General features: G+C 51.0%; 1 long non-coding RNA gene across 1 annotated transcript; it reads right to left on the minus strand.

The window, feature by feature from the left end:
* Positions 1 to 1,120: 1,120 nt before the first annotated feature.
* LOC115092718 lies at positions 1,121 to 2,527 on the minus strand. Its single transcript, XR_003857058.1, has 2 exons — positions 2,467 to 2,527; positions 1,121 to 2,210 (listed from the first exon to the last, which is right to left on the minus strand). It is a non-coding gene; the product is annotated as an uncharacterized LOC115092718 (long non-coding RNA).
* Between the last annotated feature and the right edge of the window lie 7,693 nt (positions 2,528 to 10,220).

Raw genomic sequence — 10,220 nt, forward strand, 5'->3', positions numbered from 1 at the left:
GGAAGGGAAGACGGATAGGTAAGGGGTCCGTATCCGTCAGACACAAAAGGGTCACAATCGCCCCGACTAGGACGCGGTCAGCCCGGCCTAGAACTGCGAGGCCATTCACTCTCTTTCACACAACAAGAAACTTATTCCCACTACCGTATGCTTCACTTATAATTTTCTCCTTTTTATGCGCGTGGTCTTCGGAACGTAATTCCTACTAACACACTGCGTGGGGTGTGATCAAAGCCCCCTCGGTCTGCCGGGGATGGACCGGTTATTTCCTTATCTATTCTTCACCTATTCCCTTGTTCCCATAATACTCGCCTGCAGGGGTCTTCCGATCGTCACGAAAGCCTTCTTCCCGGATCACCAGCCCAAAGGTCTCAGAGGATCTCCGTGGAATGACCCCCTCAGATACCTGATCACTGAACTCAGCGGTGGCCACTCACCAGGCAAGTCTGGGGGATCACTCCGCCACAAAATCTCCTGGACCAACTGGGGGGCTAAAATAGCGTCCCCGGTACCTCCTGGCTGAGGCTCGCCAAATGTAACAGTCTCTTTTAGTTAGTAAGGAGGTCCAGACAACTGATCCGTAAAGATAGACTTTTATTGCCAGCAAGATGCAGCTAAGACAAAGGCTTAGTACAACTGCATGCCCCTCCCCTTCAGGAGCCGACTCTTATGCACTTTACAGTTCTTATCTTTTACACATGCGTTCTAAGCATTGCTGAGCAAGCATATTCCGGCTGAAGGGGCTACTGACCCCCTCCCTAGACACCCTGGAACTTTCGTGAAACTTCTCCCATGTTCTGCAGGAGAGGCTGCTGGGACTTGCAGTTCTGGAAAGGAATTCGCGAGTCTGCAGTAATACAGCCCATCACATAATACATCCATTGTTCTAATCTAGGTTACAGCAGTGAAAGCTTATCAGAGAATAAGAACAGCGAAGCCAAAAAAATGAAAATGTGCAATGTGCTGACAGAGTTTCTCAATGTCCTAATTACAGCTGTATTGCAGACTGTAAGTAAACCCGTCATGAAGCAGGGAATTCTGGTACATGAAGTCCTTTGTCAGGTTGAAGCGTTCAGACCCCTTCATGAGCTACTAATAAAAGGCGTGAACTAAATCTAAATAAGTTAGACTGCAACTAAATATTTTATTTTTTTCATTTACCCACATTTACAAATCGTTTTGCCCGTTTTTACACAGGTGCATAGGAGTACCCCCATTTCCCATTTATCGCATGTTTTAGGTTGGTCTTATTATTAGTACAAGTCCCCTCGGACTGATGTGGCAGTCTGCTCATTGTCAACACATATGGCTATTTGAAAGTTCATCAGGAACAGAAGTCTTCCCCAGAGCAGCAGAGTAGCCCGAGCACACTTCTGCTTCATCCTAAATGTAAACGAAACATCGGCCTAGTACTCCAGGATCTGCGAAATTCCTTTTTCGTTGGGAGGATCAAGTCAACCAAGTTACGTCCCTGCCCCCTTTCGTTTAGTTCCTACAGGTCCCCCCTTCGCCCTGTCCACATTGATCAGCGGCAAAATAGCGGTGGTCCTTGCCCTACGTCGAGCTCATAGTCGTCTTCCTCCTCTGCCGCCTGTCCCGACTGCTACTTTGAGCTGTGTAACTATCTGGTGCGGTTCAAAGCTGCAGTCAGGCGATGTTAATAATACGTGTTAAAGCTCTAAATAATTGCATTTATTTTTTTGCAAATTCCACCCCCCGTTTCTACCAAAAAAAACCCCCTTTTTTTGGCACGCGTAGAAATAACGCTCCCCTTTTAATGCCACGCCCACCAGAGCATCAGCTACAATCAGGGTTGCCAGGTTTTCATGAAAGAACAAGCACTTTTTTCCAAAAAAACAAGCCCAAAAAAAGCCCAAAACACGTGAAATTGAAACACCAATGTCTGTGAGTCGCATAGATGACAAAGGAGCTTAGCTTTTTGCATGTTTCTGTTTTAGCATGTTGCAGAAGGTCTGCATGATGTGCACGAATGTCACACTTGCAAAGTTTGCACGTAGCCTTATTCTCATTGCTGAAAACAGGCTGAATCCATGCTTTTAGTTCACGTTCCTCTTCCCATGCTTTGCAGTACTTTACTGTATTTAGCCCAGTTCTTTACTGTAGCCATAGTAGATCAAAACCATCTAGTAGTGTAGCAGCCAAGGACGGAAACAGTAGGTATAGACTGGCTTTCTTACAGAGATGATCTTCTGCAGGGAGAAGAAACGAAAGAGAAAAAAAAAAGGCAGAATTAGAGGAAAGCAAAAGTGGTGTAGAAAAATAGCATTACAAGTTTCCATGTCACACTTTTTTTACCTGTAGTCAGCAGGTATGGACAAGCTTTCTTTTTGTCAAAATAAGGGTTTTGTTTTTTTTTTATAAAAGGTGATCAGCTACAGGGAAGAAATGAGAAAAAAAAAATAGATGAAATCAAGTGGAGTAGAACAAACTGGAGAAATTACTTACCTGATAATTTCGTTTTCCTTAGTGTAGACAGATGGACTCAGGACCAATGGGTATAGTGTACTCCTGATAGCAGCTGGAGACGGATCAGATTTCAATCTGACGTCAGCCCCTAGTACAGTGATGGCTAACCTTTTGCGCTCTGTGTCAAAATTCATAAAAAGACAGAGCATAACTCGGGTGGTGTGTCACTTCTAGAAAAATCCATAATTTTGTGATATTTGTAGCTCTAATAAAACGGAAAATGTCATAATGCCTCTGTATCACTCCATGGTGAGACCGCACCTTGAATACTGTGTACAATTCTGGTTGCCGCATCTCAAAAAAGATATAATTGCGATGGAGAAGGTACAGAGAAGGGCTACCAAAATGATAAGGGGAATGGAACAACTCCCCTATGAGGAAAGACTAAAGAGGTTAGGACTTTTCAGCTTGGAGAAGAGACGACTGAGGGGGGATATGATAGAGGTGTTTAAAATCATGAGAGGTCTAGAACGGGTAGATGTGAATCGATTATTTACTCTTTCGGATAGTAGAAAGACTAGGGGGCACTCCATGAAGTTAGCATGGGGCACATTTAAAACTAATCGGAGAAAGTTCTTTTTTACTCAACGCACAATTAAACTCCGGAATTTGTTGCCAGAGAATGTGGTTAGTGCAGTTAGTATAGCTGTGTTTAAAAAAGGATTGGATAAGTTCTTGGAGGAGAAGTCCATTACCTGCTATTAAGTTCACTTAGAGAATAGCCACTGCCATTAGCAATGGTTACAAGGAATAGACTTAGTTTTTGGGTACTTGCCAGGTTCTTATGGCCTGGATTGGCCACTGTTGGAAACAGGATGCTGGGCTTGATGGACCCTTGTTCTGACCCAGTATGGCATTTTCTTATGTTCTTATGTTCTAATATTAATAACAAAGTTATAATTTTAATATATGTTCTGTATTTATTAATAAAGCAAAAACAAATAATTATTTGCCTTACCTGCTTAGTGACTTTTTTCTGCTGAATTTCATTGGCTAAATCTTCAATTAAAACACTCTCTCCCCCTCCACCAAACTCTCACTCCCCTGGATTTTCTCATACACACTCATGATCTCACACTCACTGGCTCCCTCAACCCCAGGCAGGCTCCCAGTCACTCTCACACCACTCCCGCTCCATCCTCCAGGCAGGCACCAATTCATTCTCATGCAGGCACCCATGCATTCACACACACATACACCCCCATGCAGAGTCCCATTCATTCACATGCACACACTAAAGGCAGACCCCCCTCTCTTTTGCCAGCAACCTCAGAACCTCTCTCATTCCTCTGCTGCCACTGTCACTGCTGCCGCATGGCTATTGGGGAGGTGCCGATTGCTGCTACTGACACTGATGCCCATTCTGCTGCCTCCTCTGTGCAGGCCCCGTGGGCTTCCATTTTCTCCATGCTGATCTCGTACATTGTGAGATCCGCATAGAGAAAGTGCTATTCTTGCACATTCCCAAAGATTACATGTGCCAATCACTAAAAAGTAATTTATTTTGTTTTTTTACCTTTGCTGTCTGATCTTCATTTTCTAATTGGTTGGTCACAGGCTTTTTTTCCCCCCCACCTTTCCTTTCTTATTTTTTTTTGCCAATTCCTTTTATATTGTCTTTTTTTCTGTTTCTTTTCTCTCCATCTTCTTCCCTCAAACACACAGGTTCTCATTCTCACATGCTCTTCTCTCTCATATACACACACACAGGCTCTCACTGGCACATGCTCTCTCTCATACAATCATTCATACACACAGTCTCTCACTGGCACATGCTGTCTGACTCACACACACAGGCTCTCTCTCACTCCCACATGCTGTCTCTGCAAACATTCAAGTCCTCACTCTCACACACAATCTCTCAACTTATCTCATACACGCACACACACACACCCTCTACAGACCCTCAGCCTCTCTCTCACCTCTGGGACTCCTCTTCGCGGGTAGTCACAGGATGGGCTCTGCAGCAGCCCTGCTACCAGGCCTCTTCCTCTTCTCGGGCCGCTGCGACTTGGGATTCGCGGCTGCCCATAAACGCAAGTGCTGCTCCTCTTCTGCACACACCGATGCTTCACCTCCTTCCAGCCCACGTGGCTCCGGCAACGTTTAGTTCCGGGGCTGCACAGGCAGGAAGGAGGAGGAACATCAGCGCGTTTAAACGTGATCTTTTTCTTCGGGCCGTGGCCCTGCCTATCTGCCTGTCGCTGCGCCCGGGGGCATTACTAAAAAACTAGTTTTAAAGGCTCGGCACAGCCGATTAAAAAAAAATTCCCGATAGTCCACGAAAGGCTGCGTGTGTCAGCAAAAAATCTCGGTGTCACCTCTGACACGCATGTCATAGGTTAGCCATCACTGCCCTAGTACACATACCCCTGCAGGAAGTGCAGCTCCTCAGTATTCTTCCTTGAAAAGCATTGTGGATATATATGTGACTGACTGACTGATTAACTTCATATTATGGTTAAACTTAACTAACTTGTTAGAACGTTTAAACTCGATTAAACTTGATTAACTTGAACTGATTGGTTGACTATAGCTGGAGACCGCCAGTGTACTCAACCGGAAAGCGTCGACACCGGGCAGGGTGGACGTCTTAGGTAAATAAAGACATGGCTTACCCGTAACTCATTGGCACAGTGCCTCAGGGCAGCCCAGGGTGGGATGCTGAGTCCATCTGTCTACACTAAGGAAAACGAAATTATCAGGTAAGTAATTTCTCCATTTCCTAGCGTGTAGCAGACGGACTCAGGACCAATGGGATGTATAAAAGCTACTCCCGAATCGGGTGGGAGGCTGCCCGGGGTCCACTTAGAATTGTCCTTGCAAATGCCGTGTCCTCCTGAGCCTGTACGTCCAGACGGTAGAATCTGGAGAAAGTGTGGATAGAGGACCACGTTGCCGCTCTGCAGATGTCCGCAGGTGACAGCATTCTAGTCTCTGCCCAGGACACCGCCTAGGCTCTGGTTGAATGGGCCTTGACTTGTAGAGGTGGTGGTTTTCCTGCTTCTACATAGGCCGCCTTAATGACTTCTTTGATCCAGCGGGCAATGGTTGTCCGCAAGGCCGCTTCCCCTTGCCTCTTTCCGCTGTGAAGGACAAAAAGGTGGTCTGTCTTTCGTACCGGTTCCGACCTTTCCAAATATCTGGCTAGGAGTCTGCCGATGTCGAGGTGACGTAGGCTACGGTCTTTTCCCGAGTTCTTCACGCCGTTCATCGTTGGTAGTGCGATGGTTTGATTGAGGTGGAAGTGTGAGACCACTTTAGGGAGGAAGGAGGGAACTGTGCGTAGTTGGATGAACCCCGGGGTGAATCTGAAGAACGGTTCACGGCAGGACAGTGCTTGTAGCTCCGAGATGCGGCGGGCCGAACACACGGCCAGCAAGAACACTGTCTTTAAGGTTAACAGACGGAGAGATAGGCCTCGGAGGGGTCTGAAGGCGGATCCCGCTAGGAACTCCAAGACGAGGTTGAGGTTCCACAGAGGTACCGTCCATCTTAGAGGTGGGCGAATGTGTTTGACTCCTTTCAGGAAGCGTGATACATCCGGGTACGAGGCTATGCTGTTGCCCTCGCTCCTGGAGCCATAGCATGACAATGCTGCTATCTGTACCTTGATGGAATTGAGGGACAGACACTGCTGTAGCCCATTCTGTAAGAATTCCAGGATCACGGGAACTCTGGAGGGGCGTGGCTTGATGTTGTGGTCTTCGCACCAGGCCTTGAAGACTCTCCAAATCCTTATGTACGTTAGAGATGTGGAGAACTTGCGTGCTCGGAGGAGAGTATCTATTACTGCCTCCGAGTATCCGCTCTTCCTCAGTCGAGCCCTCTCAATGGCTAGACCGTAAGCGAGAATTGAGTCGGGTCCTCGTGAAGGATCGGGCCTTGTTGGAGCAGGTCTCTGTGCGGCGGCAGGGGTAGTGGGTTCCCTGCCAGCAGTCTTCTCATGTCTGCGTACCAGGTCTTCTTGGCCAAACCTGGGGCCACCAGGAGAACTAGTCCCCTGTGTCGCTGTATCTTGTGAATGATTGCGCCCAGCAAGGGCCACGGCGGGAAGGCGTATAGAAGGGTCCCCGGAGGCCAGGGCATCGATCCCCTGGGACTGCGGGTCCCGTCTGCAGCTGAAGTATCTGGGTACTTGAGCGTTGGATCTGCTTGCCAGAAGGTCCATGTTTGGGATCCCCCACCGATTCACTATCATTTGGAAGGCTGTGGATGACAGTTTCCATTCTCCTGGGTTTAGACTTTCTCTGCTGAGGAAGTCTGCCGCGATGTTGTCTTTCCCGGCAATGTGGACGACCGAGATCTCCTGAAGATTTGCTTCCACCCACGCCATCAGGAGGTCTATTTCTAGGGACACCTGTTGGCTTCTGGTTCCGCCCTGTCGGTTGATGTAGGCCACCGTCGTGGCGTCGTCCGACATCAGTCAGACCGCTTTGCCTCGAAGTCTGTGGGCAAACCGCAGACAGGCTAATCTGGCTGCCCGCGCTTCTAGGTGGTTGATGTTCCATCCCGCCTCTTCTGCGTTCCACTGCCCTTGGGTGGTCAGCTCTTCGCAGTGTGCTCCCCATCCGTGTAGGCTGGCATCTGTGGTGAGCAGGGTCCAGGTTGGGGAGGATAGGCTTGATCCCCGGCTCAGGTGGCTGTTCTGCAGCCACCACCGTAGCTGGGTCCAGACGCTGCCCGGGAGTGGAAGGCGTACGGTGTAGTTCTGGGACCGTGGACTCCACCGCGTTAGAAGTGAGCGCTGTAGAGGTCTCATTTGTGCTCGCGCCCATGGCACTACTTCCAGCGTGGACGCCATCAGTCCGAGGACTTGCAGGTAATCCCATGCTGTGGGACGAGGAACGCTCAGCAAGGTCTGAAGCCGGCCCCGCAGCTTTGACCTCCTCGCGGGGGTCAGGCTGACCTTGTCTTCCTTGGTGTCGAATTGGACGCCTAGGTATTCCAGCGACTGTGCGGGCTGTAGGGAGCTTTTGTTTATGTTGACTACCCATCCTAGGCTTTCCAGTAGTGCTATGACTCTGCTGGTTGCTTGGTGGCTTTCCTCCGGTGACTTCGCCCTGATCAGCCAATTATCCAGGTAGGGATGAACGAGGATTCCTTCCTTCCTGAGTGTTGCCGCCACTATTACTATTACCTTGGTGAACGTCCGGGGTGCTGTGGCTAACCCGAAGGGTAGTGCCCGGAACTGATAGTGACGATTCAGGACCTTGAAGTGTAGGAAGCGCTGGTGTTCCTGATGCATTGGGATGTGTAAGTAGGCCTCCGACAGATCCAGGGATGTGAGGAACTCTCCTGGTTGTATTGCCCGTATGACGGATCGTAAGGTTTCCATGCGGAAGCGGGGAACCCTTAGGTGGCGGTTGACCGACTTGAGGTCCAGGATGGGCCTGAATATGCCCTCTTTCTTGGGTACGATGAAGTAAATGGAGTAATGTCCAGTATTCATTTCCCGTATAGGCACTGGGGTTATGGCCTCGAGGGTCAGAAGCCTGTTCAGTGTAGCTTCCACTGCCGCCCTCTTGAGGGGGTCGTGGCAGGGAGATTCCACGAATTTGTCGGGGGAAGTTCGAATGAAGTCCAGGTAGTACCCCTCCCGGATGATGGCCAGGACCCATTTGTCCGTAGTTATCTCGACCCATATGCGGTAGAATAAGGCTAGTCTGCCCCTATAGCATCTTCCCTTGGATGGGTCGGCTGATTCTCATTGTGGGGTGCGGCCGGAGCCTGCACCCGCACTGGTTCCTCTCTTGGTGTGCTTGTTCCGAAAGGACTGGCTCCTGCTCGTAGGGTGGGGTGCTCGATAGTTGCTTTTGAAAGGGTTGAAGCGCTGTGAGCTTCTGCCTCTGGCGGATCTGTGGAAGGGACGCCTGTTTCTCTTCGTCTTGTCTTCCGGCAGGCGCGGTAATGGGGAGTCACCCCATTTGTTGGCCAGTTTCTCTAGTTCGCTGCCGAAGAGGAGGGATCCTTTGAAGGGCATCTTTGATAGACTCGTCTTGGAAGAGGCGTCTGCCGACCAATTTCGGAGCCAGAGCTGTCTTCTGGCTGCCACAGTGGACGAGACTCCTCTGGCTGTTGTACGCACTAGATCGGAAGCCGCGTCGGTGAGAAAGGACAAAGTTGATTCCATGTCCTCTCCCGGGGTGCTGTTCCTGGCTTGAGATAGGCAGGCACGCGTCACCACGGTGCAGCAGGCCGCAATCTGAAGGGACAGAGCTGCAACCTCGAATGACTGCTTTAGCAAGGCTTCTAGGCGCCGGTCATGAGCGTCCTTGAGCGCCGCTCCTCCCTCCACTGGGATGGTAGTGCGCTTAGCGACCGCGCAGACCATGGCGTCCACGCTAGGGCACGCCAGGAGTTCTTTGGTCGCTGGGTCCAGGGGATACATGGCCGACAATGCTCGACCCCCTTTGAATGAGGACTCTGGAGCATTCCACTCTAGGTCAATTAGCTGTTGTGCCGCCTGTAAGAGAGGAAAATAGCGAGACGTCTGACGAAGGCTCTCCAGCAGGGGGTTCATTCTAGGTTCCATGAGGGCCCTTGGCCCGGGATAGCGAGTTCCGTTAGACATTGGGATACTAGGTCCGGGAGCTCATCCTTTGTGAAGAAGCGTCTCATGGTTCGGTGTGGCTCTGTCCCCGGGGGGGAGTTCCCCTTCTTCCAGGGGCTCAATTTCCTCTTCAGAGTGGTCTGTGTCCTCGTAGGCGGAACTTCTGGACGGTGTGGACCTGTGCCTAGGCCTAGAGGGTCCTGGGGCATGAGGGTCCTCCGGAGGCGCCTGTGGCTGGACCTCCCGGGGTTCAGTTTGCATCCTGACAAAGGCGTGAATCCCCTTGAACAGCTCCACCCACGATATCGAAGCTGGGTCTAAGTTGAGGGGCGCTGGTTCTCTGGGAGTCCCCGAGTGTGGGGTGGACTCCCTGGGGCCTGCTAGGTCCGGGGTGCCCCCTGAAGAGCTAGCATTGGGCCCTGGCTGGAATGGCCCTGGCCTGGATCTCCCAGGGCCTCCTCCAATGTACGGACAGGGCGTCGGCCTCCTCGCTCTGTGCGGCTCTGACGTGGCATGCTTGGCAGAGGCCTTGCGCTTTTATGCCCGACTCTGGAGCTGCCATGACTGTGGCCGCGTGAGCTCTTGTGCGCTCCAGTGCGCCTCAGATATGCGCTGAGATGTGCGCCTAGCCGCAGATATGCGCCTTGTTCCGTGCGCGCAACTTATGCTCGTGAGGTATTATGTGCGCCTAAGTTTATGCGCACAAGGGACTTGTGCGCTCGAGTTGAACGGCGAGGCGGGTCAAGATGGCGACCTCCTCGGAGGGTCTCCACGTGGGTAGACCCTCGGGAACAGCCGGGGCCTAGCCCTGCTAGGGTGGATCAACCCAGCGGCACTGGCTCCGATCAGCAGCCTGTGCTCCTCTTCGATCCTCGGAGACTGTTTACATAGAAGATTTCTACCTTACCTTGTCTTCAGCGCTTCCCGGTTTCGTCCCGGGCGGTCTCCGGCTGCGGGGGGAGAGGGCAAATACCTTCATCGCCGCGCTCGAGGAATGCACCCGCTGCCTCTCAACCGTGCCCGAAATCAGGGGCTAAGTCCCTGCTGAGATTTGGCCACCGGACCGAGGCTCACCTCTGAGGGACCACGGAAATCACCTCAGGAATTTCAACTGGGGGAGGGACCCGAGGGTATCACCGCAGGAGAGCGGGGCTAGTCTTCAGGTAAACTTTTCTTCTTA

This window comes from Rhinatrema bivittatum, chromosome 5 (genome assembly GCF_901001135.1).
Source record: "Rhinatrema bivittatum chromosome 5, aRhiBiv1.1, whole genome shotgun sequence".
Classification (NCBI taxonomy): domain Eukaryota; kingdom Metazoa; phylum Chordata; class Amphibia; order Gymnophiona; family Rhinatrematidae; genus Rhinatrema; species Rhinatrema bivittatum.